The sequence below is a fragment of the Homarus americanus genome, unplaced genomic scaffold, assembly GCF_018991925.1.
Source record: "Homarus americanus isolate GMGI-L3 unplaced genomic scaffold, GMGI_Hamer_2.0 scaffold46625, whole genome shotgun sequence".
Taxonomy (NCBI): domain Eukaryota; kingdom Metazoa; phylum Arthropoda; class Malacostraca; order Decapoda; family Nephropidae; genus Homarus; species Homarus americanus.
In genome coordinates this window covers 323424-338684 of record NW_024751849.1, presented here as the reverse complement: position 1 = coordinate 338684, position 15261 = coordinate 323424, and the positions used below count along the sequence as shown (strand labels likewise).

The 15261-nt window shown below is 38.9% G+C and overlaps 1 long non-coding RNA gene across 1 annotated transcript; it reads left to right on the top strand.

Moving 5' to 3' along the window:
• Window positions 1-6681: 6681 nt before the first annotated feature.
• LOC121854855 lies at window positions 6682-14919 on the top strand. The gene is made up of 3 exons (XR_006086652.1): window positions 6682-6773; window positions 10400-10592; window positions 14169-14919. It is a non-coding gene; the product is annotated as an uncharacterized LOC121854855 (long non-coding RNA).
• The last annotated feature ends 342 nt before the right edge of the window (window positions 14920-15261 follow it).

Genomic DNA, 15261 nt, shown 5'->3' with positions numbered 1-15261 from the left:
ATATTTTTCTAATCATCGGTGCCAAAAACGCTTTGGCACTTGGCAATGATGTTGGGAAGTCAATAACTTTCGTCAGTTTGTCGCTCGTAAAGTATTTGAACCTCTAAAACAACTATGCATAACTTGTTATGGCAAGTTTCTTTTAAATTTACAAATAAATAAATAGGTGAAGTTTTGAAATTTTATCAAAATAATATATTGCGATTTTCCATGACGGGTCTGATGTCACGGTTTTTAAAGTATACAGTATTTTCAGTATACACATTAATTGTCGAAGATCATTTAATATATTAGCAAGCCAAATCACTTCGAGCCAATTACTGTGGTTTAATAAAATGTCCAGAAAAACAAGATGACTAATATAACGAAGGCTTGGTGACTCGCCACCACCCTGGATATAACAGAACGCCACGGAACATAAGAATATGTGACTATTGTTGTAACTTTCTCCGCCAGATACAGGAAAGCGTTTGTTTACACGTTCAGGGCGAGTCGGTAAGCCAGCCATCACGACGCGGCTGAGCGGTTCTAAGACCAAGAGTGTAATGACAGGTAATGAAACCTGTATTTTCCCATGGATCCACCAATCGAAGATGATATGAACGCAATGGAAACACTCGAATATCTCCCGACACCAAAGAAGTTCGTATTAACCCTATGCCGGCAAGGTCATGTGGAAGGGAGGGAACTGGTGGTGGCCTCTCCACATTATCGCTTGTATAACCTAACACGCAGTCAGTGTTGGAAATCCTACCATTTGTTTGATTAATACAGTTTTACTGAATTAAATTAAATACTGTACTTAAGCCTTATTTTGTGGTCATCTGTATAGGTACAACCTTTATGAGTGACGTAAAGTATATAAAGTTGGAAGCAGTCAGAGTTTTTTAACAACCCCCCCCCCTTTTTTTACGTCCTGTCGGTGAGAGTCAACCACGACTTAGGTGAATCAAAAACAAATTCACTTAGCTTATCAAGTAAAGTATAATTAAGTAGTGACATTGTGATCAGTGATTCCTGTAGAATGAGGTCTGGCAGCGGGACAATCGAGAAAACCGTGAGCCGGGCATCACACGCCGCAGACACTCGAGAGAGGTCTGTATCACAGCCTAATAATGTTCGACGAAACAGTTATTATGCCTGCGGATGAACTGACTGACGAGTGGTTGATGTACCAAACAGATCACTTGGAAAATAGTTAAGGAAACTTGTTACAATCAGTGGCTAAATTGCATCTAAGACCAAGAGTGATCTTGATGGTACAGTACCAAGCTTTTAAGGGTATCAAAATTTGTATACAACGGAATAATGTAATGAGGTTTTACTAACCAAAGCAGTGAAGCCTCTCAAATTTCAGGCATGAACTATTTTAAACATTCAGTTTCCAACCTCGCGTTTATATAAATAACATATACTTCATAAACAGTATTAGAACTCTTTAATATGTACTAAATAGCAGATGTGTATTAAGCTAAATCCTACGACCTATTGACGCTTAAACATTTTGTTGACTTATTAAAATTAAATTCCTCACTTGTATCTGTTCTTATATTAAGGGAATTAGTGTGTTACTTACTCAAAATAACGTATTAATAAAAGTATTTCTTAAGACTATTATTCTGGTGATTATTTTTCATTTCTTGGAAACTTGTGTAGAGGAAGTTACTCCGCTGGTATTTTGACCAAGTCCCGCGTAACTTTCGAATCGCCATGGCATGAGAAAGCATCACCTTGGGGAGTGAAACTTTACTCACAGGTCGTGTTCAGTCTTTCAAATGCGGTATTTGGTCGCAGTGACCTAGTTGAAAACGGAAGACAAGCTTTTTAAATCCCAGACGTCATAACTTAGCCTGTTAACTAACTTAGGTTAGATTAAATGTGGAAACGTTTGTGGATGAAACAATGTTTAAGGAAGTTTCTCAGACAGGATATGCTTCTGCATCGTTATCAGTGTAATAGTGCCTTGTGTGTTTAATATTTTTACGTTAGCAAACGTAGGCCTATGTTCAGCAAAGGTAGCCTACGTGTTCGATCAGTTCTGTAACTGGTACCGTCACATACGGCTCAACAGTTATCGAAAATTTGGAATGGTTCGCAGATGTCCAGACAAAGACAAGTTGATACACATGCCCTCCTTCACCCGGTGTGCCGAGTGACTCCAGGCCCATGATGTCTGTTGGAGAGAGTTTAATTGAACAGTGTATTGCCAGTGGCTCGTGTCATTTTATGTACCGGTATACAAAGTGATTGTAGAAAGTGTTATCACTTGCACATTATTTTTCTAAAAAGCATCTCGACGGTATTCATGTGTAAACTTTCTTCCCAAAGTGACTCGTGTCACCTGATGACAACTATAAATTCATTTCAGATGGAAAACTCGATTTGGAAAGAATGGATCCAGAAAAAAGTGAGTTACTAAAATCCGTACACCGACATGATGACAGAGGGAGAAAGCCTCCGCATCATCACTTCCCCGTAACAATAAATGGACGTGTAGTGGATTTCTCCCCTACAAACGCTGTTTGTCGCTGAGTAGCCGACCCCACCAATTCCCCAGTGTATGCCTCGTGGTCGAGGTCAACCAGCGCCGCCATACATCACGGAGCGGGGGTCAACCACTAAGCCACGCCTACCCCCCGCTATTTAAGACCTGACCTCGTGGTGACCTGTCTCTTTCTACCTACACCAACCAGCCAGCAACACCTCCGCCTGCCTGGCGGTCCTCGCTCCCGCCGGCGAGCATGGCGACCCACACGCTGGTCCTCTTCTGAGCATCCTCACCAACTCTACATCACGCTAGTAACCATGCTGCCTTCCCAGCACCAAGCTGCATTGTACATCCAATACAACATGTATATAGAGAGCACATTGTGAGTTTCCTTTCTCCATCCCATCCTGAGTGTGAACACAAACATCTCATACCCCACAGACGTTTCGGCCCTAAATATTTCACGTGGTTAGGTAAGAAATTTCCTGTCTAAAACCGTGTTAAGCTAAGATATCCTAGGAAGTTCTCCCTACAAGACACGCTACACACCGCATGATCTTGCACGCTGCAGTTACTGCATTTTGAAAACCACTTGTTTTCAATATGATTATCATAAAAAATATTAAATTCATGAATTAATTTAGCTAGCCAATGATTAAGAGTACGGGGGCACTGAATTTAGAAGATGTACTTAATTACATCGTAAACATTATTGATGGTTGAGGTGGTCAAGGGTTGATGGTCTTCTACTCTGTGGAAAATAGAAAGTGTTCGCTGTGCCTGGCTGGCGCTCGATCGCCCTCTGGCTCCGTTTTCTATTCCACTTCCAGGGATGTTAACGCCCAACACTAACCCGGACAACTCACTTTCGTACACGGTTGTATTAGATTCCTCCCGGAAAGTTTTATTATGGCTTGCGTTTTCTTCAAACCAGGTTTTTATTTGTCCATCCATCACGGGTTTATTAGTTAAATACACACCAGGTTACCAGTTCACGTTATTCGTAATAAAAAGATTGACTAAGTATAGTAATAATAACCTGTGACTTCCACGACAAATCCATCCAAATTTTCTCAACTAAAAGCATCGTTTGGCAGTGAATTAGAAATTGTGTGCGAGAATGTAAATATGAACCTCTGTCTTCAGGCGGAGAAAAGGGAAGTGTTGTCCTGCTGACCTCTGCACAATGTTTATCGAGGATGGTCGCTAAGTACAGCAGCTGAGAAGTAAAGGGTAGATTGTAATATTTAAACTCTGTATTATTTAGGTGTTGCATAAATCAGACTTTAGTGTGTAAGTGCACTTCAAGCAGGTCCAAGTTGTGGTGTGTTATTTTAACCATCAGGTAAAAAACGTCACCCCATAGCGGGCTGGGGTGCCGATTCTAAAGGTGGACACGAGAGGTGGCGATTCTCCAAGTGATCCGACGAATTATGTTGTACTGTACAGTATTTCTCTCTCGTACGCTAGGGCTATATTCTACTCTAAAAAACTGAAGAAAAAACAAAGAGATGAGGTCACCTCACAAGCAGTGAAAATAAGTAAGAAAGTTGAATAATCTGCGGATAGAGAGTTGGTGTCCGGAATCACAGAGGTGTCAACTTTTTCAATTCTTTTTTCTCACTGAAAGTTACTGGCCACCGGGCGAGCAATGATGCGTACAATAAGTGGGACAGTGGAACTGGTGGTACAGCGGTAACGTGAGTATCTCACCATTGTGGTGGATTCGAGTCCTAGCTCGAGACACCTGACAGGGTGTTATCCAGTGTGACCCTTGCTACCAAACATCACAGGTTTCCTCCTGTGTCCAATAAACTAGCCCTCTCGCTGTGCAAATCTGAATCTGTACCAACACTGGACAATAAAGTTCATAACAATGTAACATGGAACAGATCAACAGCTCTAACGGCTTGGCAGCTGGTAAGCGGTGAAATGTTAAATTAGATTTAAAGCAATTAAATAGATAAGACAATTTTCAATTACCGATAGGAGTATTGTTGTAATTTGGTTTATTGGATCCTGGGTATGAAATTAACTTTTGTCAGGAAAACTAGAAGTAATTGCTTTCTCGCGGGTAAATTTTGTATCGGGAAAAATTAAAACCAAATTACTTCACTAATCTAACCTAATTTCAGTTGTTAATCCTGTCAACTCCAAAAGTAGTACAGAGTGTTTATTTTATGTTTACAGTCGCTTGAGGAGTTACAGATCCAAAACATCGGGACATTCTCCATTTTATGCACATAACCGTAACATAGACTTATAGCAGACCTTCATGATAAGTTTATGTTACCGATACACCATCATCAGTTTATCACGTTATCACCCAAACACCATCATAACCCCACCTGGCACATACAGTCGCAGATAAATGTTTATAGTCTTCCATCTGGAGTTATGTGGACATTGAATCTCTGAATCATCATAAACAAGTTGGTGTGTGTGTGTCCCCAAAACAACGTCGTTTTCTAAAGTCCCCCAAAGTTAACAGACTGATTATCTGAAATACTGGTTAAACTGGTTTGATCTCTGAAGTACCTGACTCATCAACACGTCCAGTACTGCCCAGTAAGACTCTGCCATAATTTACGTTCTCACTCTAATCCAGAAATTAATCCATCTTGTCCGTAGCGAGTTACCAAGTTTTATACTATATACTCATTCGTTTCTCTACACATGTAAAGATCTTTGTCTTTACCTGTCCTAATTATAATTTATGTTACCAGCTGTTGTTCCTGTACTAAACACCCTACCAGGAACCGGGCGGCAACAGACCCCACAGACTCAAACGGATTGTTCACTTAAATTAATGGTCATGTGTAGTATATTTCTCCTTAAATATTCACCATTACTGAGGTGTTCTATATTCCTATCGGAGAGGAATAGTAAAGGCGATGTTGGAGTGTACAATATAATGACAAGGAACACCAACAACCAGCAATAGTCAAACATTAACGATCGCCACACTTATCACAACATATAGTTACATAATCACCACAATCCTACCACATACAAAGGCACATAAATATTACAAACTTACTTTACATTCTAAGCCAGGGTAACACAATTTACTATCAACCACAACCGGTTCCGCCGACTAGCTCCTCGTCCGTCAAGGAATGCTCTGCCCTCCTCCCTCATGTATTGCTTCATAACACCACCCGTTCGAGATCTAAACAACACGGATACGGGGCTCCGGAATACCTAACCATGAACCCAAATATGGACCATTGAAATTGAAATACTTTATTGACAATAAAACTATTACATCAAAAGGACAGGGTAGTATACTACTCCCACCCTCACATTTAAAATCCCCTTCTGGGGCTTACATAAAGTTATAAATCTTATAACAATGCAATAATTATCTTTACAACAAAGAAATAGTTCATTTTGACCTGAATATTGTATGGACCATCCAATGAATCCACGATCCATGACTCAAGGTCCGGAACATCGAGTCGGGAGATCGAATAACGGGGTGGAACAGTGGTCGAGCAGCAGCCAAACACGGTCGATGGTCAGGAATCAGTTGGGTTTTCAAGCTTTTTTTCCTATATCCAGCTTCACAATACAGTGAATTACACAATATTATATGTCAATATTTTAGTTCGTATAATGGCTCGTTTTTGGAGTGAGTATTTTCAATTATGTATTGAAAACAGATCTGGGCTGTGTTTCTGGAGGTGGATGAGGGAGGGATGCACCCAGGTAAGTTGCCGTTTAGGTTAGGTCAAATGCTAAAGGCACCAGTGGTCATAGTTTCAAGCTCGCTAAGTTGACATGCAGAATGAATAATGGGCTTCAAAATAGTCGTGGATGAAATTATCAAGAGCAATGGGGGATCCTACGTGGACCATATAGGCCTCCTTCCCCCGACGTGACCACCACTAATTTTGATGGGTGTTGCCGTAAGGAGAATTAGGTAGGTAAATAGCTTGATGAAAATCCAGGCGACAGGCCCCACAGAGCTCTTGGAATTATAGCGGCCGAAAGTGGGTAACTCGTGTTACTTTTCGCTGTTGTCCTTTATGACAATAACGAATGTCAAACTTCAGTATACGTACAAAATAAAAATGAAATATCTTTAGAGAACCGCTGTTTACAGGATACCATCAATCTAAAGTGATCGAAGTAAACTGACACATACAGTTTCCAGTTAGAAAATCATAGTTCAGCTTTCACATGTGGCGTCGGGAGGACGGGTATATAAACACATGTGCGGAAGATTTTAGTACAGTTGCCTACGAGTCTTCTGAGAGTCAGCATGGTGGCGTTCAAGAGTGTAAGTCTGAGCTTTGTTCTTCGCTAAAAAAAAAAGGGTTGTGGTGGTGAGGCGAGTATAAGTTTGTCTTCTGGTACTTTTGGTTAACGGCAAATGAAGCTGTGGGGTTTTTGGGTTGTTTGGTTCACACTCAGGATGGAATGGAGAAAGGAAACTCACAATGTGCTCTCATGTATACATGTTGTATTGGATGTACAATGCAGCTTGGTGCTGGGAAGGCAGCGTGGTTACTAGCGTGATGTAGAGAGAGCTGGTTGGTGAGGATGCTCAGAAGAGGACCAGCTTGTGGGTCGCCATGCTCGCCGGCGGGAGTGAGGACCGCCAGGCAGGCGGAGGAGGAGGTGGTGTTGCTGGCTGGTTGGTGTAGGTAGAAAGAGACAGGTCACCACGAGGTCAGGTCTTAAATAGCGGGGGGTAGGCGTGGCTTAGTAGTTGACCCCCGCTCCGTGATGTATGGCGGCTCTGGTTGACCGAAACCACGAGGCGCACACTGTGGAATTCGTGGGGTCGACTACGCAGCGACAAACATCGTTTGTAGGGGAGAAATCCACTGCAAAGCTATCAGTCAAAGGTGTTGATATAGTAATTTAATAAATAACATCAAAACTTAACTAGGTTTGTAGTACCAGACCTGTAAGTGTTATGATGCCTTGTATTCAGTAAATCGCTATTAGAGTAGTTTACACGTGGCGACTTTGTTCTATACTCCATGGGTTTCCTTTTTTATGTTAAGTAAACCCATCTTAGTTTCATATATTTTAACACTAACTTTTACACAAATTACCTTAGAATAGGTGCTAGGATGGATGATAATCCAGTGTTGTTGCCACATGCCATCGTCACAATTCACTCATAGATTTTTTTAAGTGAAGCAGTTGTAAGAGTATTAATTGCAGTAATAGTACTGTTATTAATATTGGTAGAACAATATGAAGGAGCTATTTGGTTTGGTTATCCAAAATATGAAGGAATGGAGTAAATTATCGGCTAAGCTTGGTTTTTGTTACAAATAGTTGTTGAACATGCAATTAGTTCGGCTTCCAAAATCAGACCATAACAAAAATGGCTAACAATTCCCAATGATCAAAACAATGATTACTGCAGTTTTGTAACTGTCATAGTTCAATATATTAAAGTTTTTAAACAGGAATCACCCAGTTTAATGAGTAATATCGTAGAATAGAGGCAACATCAATAATGTAGTACCGAGAGGTATTGCGCCCCTTCCACCGTAAGTTATGGAGCTTTTATTATACTTTACTGTACTCTATATATTTTAGAGAATACTCGTGTTGAGATGTATTTTGCAAGAACAATGAGTACAATACAGTTACTTAATGAAATGGGTCATAAAAAGCACACAAGGTGCTATCTAGTTATGTGTCAATAGTATTGACTCAATACGTAATTCGCAGTCCAGTTAATAATTAATCAGACATAACCGTGTCGAAATTTTGTTGACAAAGGCATTTATTGCCGGTGTCCAGCTTAATCCTTCATAAATAGCCGATTCTGGTTGTATTGCTCTACAGATAAATTATATTCCGACTGACGGTAAGTGGAGCTGACTACTTAAAATTAAATTGATGTCAGTAATAGGATGTGAATCATGATGGGCCGCATGATGGTGTAAGGATTACCCTATGGTATCTACAGACTTTCTTCAGTGGTGTCACTAAACATAGAAATTTGCAACGCACTGTTTCTCCAGCTTCGCAGACAAGCACACACTTATACAAAATAAAAAAGGCACAAAAAGCAAAAACTTGCACAACAGTGCAACTCTTTTAAACTAAAACCAGTATAATACGTACCATACATGCTCATACAGAAACTCCTCTCTAGCCCTAGGACTGTAAGAGAGTGGTGCAGTCTTCTCGTTTACATAGTCAATATCTCTTCCACAAACACAGTAAATCACTATACTATATAAAAAAAAACTTTCCTCTCCAGTAGCAACACCTTGAAATACGTGGCGTCTGACAGAACCCCCCCGTGTCTGCCACCATTACCCTTCACGTATAGCTTTTTACTCTTACTTTTATGAGTCCTCTTCACCGCTGATCGGCTCGTTAGCCGATCACATCTCTTGCGCACTGTTGGAAGGTACTGGACATGAACTGGCTCTTGAATGTATCTGAACCTGCTCCAGTGCTAGTCGTCTGGTCTTGAAAGAGCTCACACTCGGTGCCGTCACAACACTCCTGGCAGATTGTTCCAAGATTTCACAACTCTCACCCCGAAAAGTTTACCCTCACTGTTTTCTGGACTTGTAGCTACTTCAACCTTGAGCTGTGACCCTTGTGGGGCGGGTGTCCGCCAGCTCCAGGGATTGTACACTCGACCTAGTTCCCTCTGAGATGTTTATACACTTCAATTAGGTCACCCCTTGCTCGTCTGTAGTATAAGCAAGGCTACAAAATGTTATTGTTCCTCAATTTCCCCCCCCCCTATCTGAGCATTATGCCCTTAAGAGGTCCTATGCAGTAAGAATATACAGTATACTGTATTATTAAAAACTACCACACGTGCATTGTATATACAGTATACTGTATTATTAAAAACTACCATGTGCATTGTATATACAGTACACTGTATTATTAAAAACTACCATACATGCATTGTATACATAATTAGATAGTCTATATTCATGCTGAACTGTAAAACTGCATAGTTTATAAGCATGATTATCCAATTGTAAACCTGTATAACAACGTTATTGAATAATATTATGATTAAAATTTATTGGATATCAACTCCACCTGTATACATCCCACTCCCCCCACAAATGCTACATAGTAACAGTAGTTGTTTTGGATCATGAGGTCTCGGGATAGAAACCCGACTGGATTTGCAACTTTTATTCACAAAATTAACTATGTCGGACCTTGTCATTCACCACGACGACATAATGGGAATGTTTCATTATGTAGACACATGACGTCATCAACTCAGGAGCCGTGGGCGGTCACAGCGGGAAGGCTTGTTCTCTTTTTCTTATTTACGGGTGACTGTTCCCACACCTAATCAATCAATGGTTTGTTCTACAAACCTGCACCACAGCAAGGTAATTCTTATACTTCTGCGTCTTCAGATGTTAAATGACATTAAAATAGCGTAACTACTATAACAAGTCATAGTTGCTTCTTTCTCTAGTTACATTAATTAAGTTACCCTTTAGATCACCAAAACTTGTTTTAATAATAGATTTAATTATTTAGTTATCAATCGTTCGAGACAATATTTTTTTCCCTACCAATGGATCCATTTTAAAATTACTGCATAGTTATTTATGGTTGTCCTGGGCAGCCACCAGCTAAAAGATTGCCCATATTTGACCGGATCTATAGCTCGACACAACACCAGCCATTTCGAGATTGACATTACACCATACTTGCCTATTTCTTTCTTCTCATCTTGTGTTTCCTACATTTCTTCTCCTTCATGCAACTAAATGTAGCCATTGGTGGCCACGTTACCAGATAACTATTATATACTTACATTACTTTGGTCCATTCTGAACTTAGGTTTTGTGTGTAGTAGTAGGTACTCTTCTTCCATCCCCATATCTTTCGAAATTTACATAAATTTTATGTCTCTTCACTTGCTCATACGTTCACTCACAGGTGTTGGTACTGTTAGTGGCACTGGTGTGCATGGTGGTCGCCATGCCAGATGGATACAAGCAGGAGCAGCTGGCCCGCGTCAAGATGCAGGTCTACCGAGGACCGACCAAGGGCAAAGGCTATGACACATTCGCTCCCTGGGGGTTCTACGTCCAGCAGCCAGAGGACTACAAAGGTTACCATCATTAAAATGGTATGTAATACATCTCGTTGCCAGCAAGATATACAATATAGTGTATTTTGATCACCATGAATGTGGTTTATAAGACCAAAAATATTCTTATGAACTTTGTCTCCATCACTATTTTGGAGTTGGACTTTTTTTTCAGTACACCACCTATAACTAACTATAGCTATAAAAATATATGGAAATATTTTACAGTACTGTACTTCTATTTATCAGTGAATTAAATTTTATATTAATTTTGGCTAGGAAGAGTGGAGACTGTTCGTGAGGTACAGTAGCGTGTATGACAGTAGTAACGAGGTAAACACTAATGTATGAGGTACAGGACACTTAGTTTACTATGTTATTACTACAGTATTTACACTATTAACAGTCATTATTACTGCTCCAGTAATTGATCACAATACTGTACTAGAATTTAGCTTGGGGGTTGAGAGGAAGAAACACATGGTGAAGGGAGCAAGTCCAAGGGCAAGATTCCTACATCACAAAAGCTTAGAAGACTGGGAGGCTCTCATGTGAGAGCGAGATACTGTGCCTAGCCAGGGACTGCCCTTTTTACTCATAGGACCGCAAAAGATCAAACCTCGTATGATGAGACCCTAAGCTACAGACATGTCGTATGATGTGACCCTAAGCTACAGACATGTCGTATGATGTGACCCTAAGCCAAAGGCACAGTCACCTAGTCACCTCTGGCAATGAGGAATATTTTTAACTGCAATTGGGGTACTTAATGTGTAATTTTTAAATTAGTATTTTATTTTATTTTCATTTTGACTTTAAAACTTATTTTACTTGTATGCTATCATAGTTTTTAACTAAAGCTCATGGGAACTTTGTTTTCTTCTTTCCTATGTGGTTATCAGCATATGCATGGATCATGCACAACTTCGTGGTGTAGATTAATATAACCTTTTCCTTTTTTATTTCTTTCTATTCTTGTATATTTGCCCTCTAGGCCCCTTTGTGGGTCAATGACCTGTGCCTGGGTGGGCTATTCCCCTTAAAAAAATATATATATATATATTAATAAATAAATAAAAATAAATAAATAAATAATACATATAACCACTAAGAACCAGTTGTACTTGTGTCGGATTTTAAAAATAATTAATCTTATGGGACCTCGTTCATATCAGCAGGATTCGTAAATTGGACGTTCATAAGTTGGGGGGGGGGGGGGTACTGCCAGCAGCACCCTAACCCGGGGCTTAAGGATTTAAATGGATTGAAGATCGACCAACCCCAGAATTACCATATTTTCAACTGCAGTGACATACAGTGGTCCCTCGGTTAACGAGCACAATTCGTTCTAGAAGGTTGCTCGTTAACCGAAAAATTTGTTAACCGAAACCATTGTTTCAATGGGTTTTGGGGTAATTGGTTCTAGCTCACCGAAAATTGCCTAAAGTCAACAAAAAAGGTAGTAAAGTACACTTACTTTGAGGTGTGTATGTAGAAGGCTCCTGGATGATGATGATGGGAATTTGAATGGGGGTGGAGGAGAAGGGAGAAGAGAAGGCATTGGGGTGGAAGAGAAGTCACCCCATGGTGCCATTTCACCCATAAAATTTTTGTTCACTTGGTGTAATTCAAGATTATTTTCTTTAAATCAACACTGCACTGCATTATATATTGTCAATACAGGTAGTTCTGCTATAACGCGATAATTGTGTTCTTGTAAAATATCGTGTTATAGAAAATCGCGTAATAGAAATAACAGGGCTTATGGAGAAAATAGGGTTAGGTGCAGATTACTCGAAATCGAAAAAATTTAGTAGTTAGCCTAACACAAAGGATAGCACAGTCTAAATAAATGTTACAGTCATATCTAATAATGAAATCATACAGTAAATTTAACACTTTACCTTGAAAAAATATGAATGTAACTTGATGGGGGAGAAGGGTGATTTTGAGGTTGATAACATCAAGCTTCTCTTCAAGTGTTATATCCTTTCTTTTACGATAATCACCGGGAATTCTATCATCAGAATGCTTTTTGGAGATATTCTTCTTTACCATATTCACAGTTAATACCACAAAATTGGAGAAATAGTAAGCAAAAATCGCGTTATAGCAAACAAGCGATCGCGTTATACAAATATTGTTCCGAATTCATAAATCGCGTTAGAGCAAATTCGCGTTATCAAAACACGCGTTATAGCAGAACTCACTGTATGTAAAATAAATTTCAAAATGACCAATAATTTGACTGGAAACAGAAAAAAAGCGTTTATGTTGGAGAGTCTGAAGCAAGATGTTACCTCCACTGAAAAGACACAGAGACTGACGCCTGTATGTTGCGTTGACAGGCTGTTTGGCGCGCTAAAAACTAGTTTCCCTGTACTTAAATTATGTTAAATAATTGTTAAAATGACTAACAATTTTAATATAAGACTTAAAATTATTGAATAGTACAAACTTCTTGATATTTACTAAAATAGTAAGGAATTTAAGCCCTAGAACGATTACTGTATTGGCAGACTAATATGACAGCTAGTATGCAAGCGAAAACATGTTGAGGGGCGCTCGTAAGGAATTCGTTAATCGAGGGATTGCTCGTTAACTGAAGTTAAGAATCTTATGGAAGGTAATTCGTTAACGGAAATTTCGTTAACCGAGGGATCACTGTACCAGAATATAATGCCAAAGTATAATACTATATTGGACAATTTCAAAAGAATAGGTTTCATGTTTTTTATACTGTATGTTACTACAAGGTTAATAAGGAAAACTAAAAACTGGTGGCTAAGTGACAACTTTTGAATTCCATCGCTTCATTTACCTCGTGTTGTGATCTATGAGCGTTATTGTTAATTCAGGTACATATTATGGAGAATAATTGTAGAGAACTGTATTATCAAGTTAGATGGTCAGAAAATATACGCATTGTCTAACATTTTGATATCAACCCGAGTACAGTAATTGTTGACACCACATCATAATACAGTACCAGCACTTATTGTACAGTACAATACTTTCCTTGTGATGACCGGCTTCAAAACACCAGTACAGTACTAACTCAAGATGATAGTCATGCAGTTAGGAAATGTATATCACAAATTGCACAAGATTTACAGCTGCAGAGCAATGACTGGAAGGTAGAAACAAGAATTGAGAAGTTTATGGTTCAACATACAGTATTAGGTATTTATAAGGAAAAGAAATGAACTACAGTATTAATTTTCATACAATTGTAGCAAATATCTTACAGGTCGTAAATTTTCTTGCTTAAGTATTACCCACATTTTAATGACAGGCAAAATTGATTCACTAAAGGGGTGTGGAAAAATATTTTTTTATTTCTGCCAAAAGAGATTGGTCATTTACCAGTGGTTGAATTTTACCAGGAAACATAACACTTTTTTTATTACCTGTACATGAGCTCTGTATAATATGTAGATACAGAATTGCACAGTCTTGAGCTTAAAGTAAAAATCAGGACCTTTGAATGGTGCATTTTTGCTTCACATGAAATGTTAAATCTAATCCAAGAACAGTATTTGGAGAGGCATATTCAGGAGTACAGCAATTTGAATAATACTGGAACTGTTTAATTTATAATTATTAATTTTGCAGATATTCTGAAGACAGACGCTAGCTGGACCAACCCTGCCCTTCTGAATGCATGTTGCTAAGGAAGACAACTCTTCACCCACCTTGATCCTTAACCAAGTCCCCTACTGGGGTCAACTAGGAACAACAAGTAAAGGCCCAAGCTTAACCATACCTCTCACATATAGCTGGGTCTCCATCACCACCATACTCACTTCACGATTAAATTTTCCAGCTTTACCTGGCTAACTGTGGGATGCCTAAAAGAACCAGTGTGTGGCTCCATAAGCATCTCAGCAGTACAAGGTCAAAATAGCAGAGGGGGGCTTTTCATGTGATGTTAGTGTTGTAAGAGTTTTAACAAGACACGTGTGACTATTTATTTTGTTCATAAGTTTATTTACTTTGTTATGTATTTTGGAGTTTAAGATTTTGTTGTGTGTGCATGTTTTTCTGATACACAAGCCTTTATAATAAAATCTAAAATCCAACTTGTTAGTAAATTGCATGTGTAGATTGCAAATCTTCTCCAACAAGGATGCCATATCTCCAGAAATCTCGAAAATATGTAAAAAATTGAAGTACTGTAATAACTTTTTCCTTTAATAGTCAGACTGGTATCCTCTCCACCAACAAACACTATTCATTGAATATTATACAAAAAGTAATGAGAATATCATAATCAGAATTGATTAGGGATGAAATCTCAAACAAAGATGATAATAAAGGTCTGGGACCCCAACCCTGTGGTAACATGGAGGTTAGCCTTAACTCATCCTTGCTTTATGGAGAGGTTACCTTTCATAAATAACTGATACAAGTATTCCAAAATTCTAATTGAGCTCAATAAAATTTTCAGATATAGATATATAATATATATAATATAAGTTGAGGGAAGATGGAAGAGGATAATTGACAATTGGGGGACACTAAAGCAGTTAGCAACAAAAGAATGGCTTAACTTTGCCAATTCTGATACACAGTTTGATCAAATGTTATGATACACACATGAAATCTCAAGAAGGTGTCTTGATATCCTGAGATGCTAATACATGTACACTAAGAGGTTACAGTGAGTCAGTTATATTCACAAGCAAATGTGTGAATGTTTCATTAC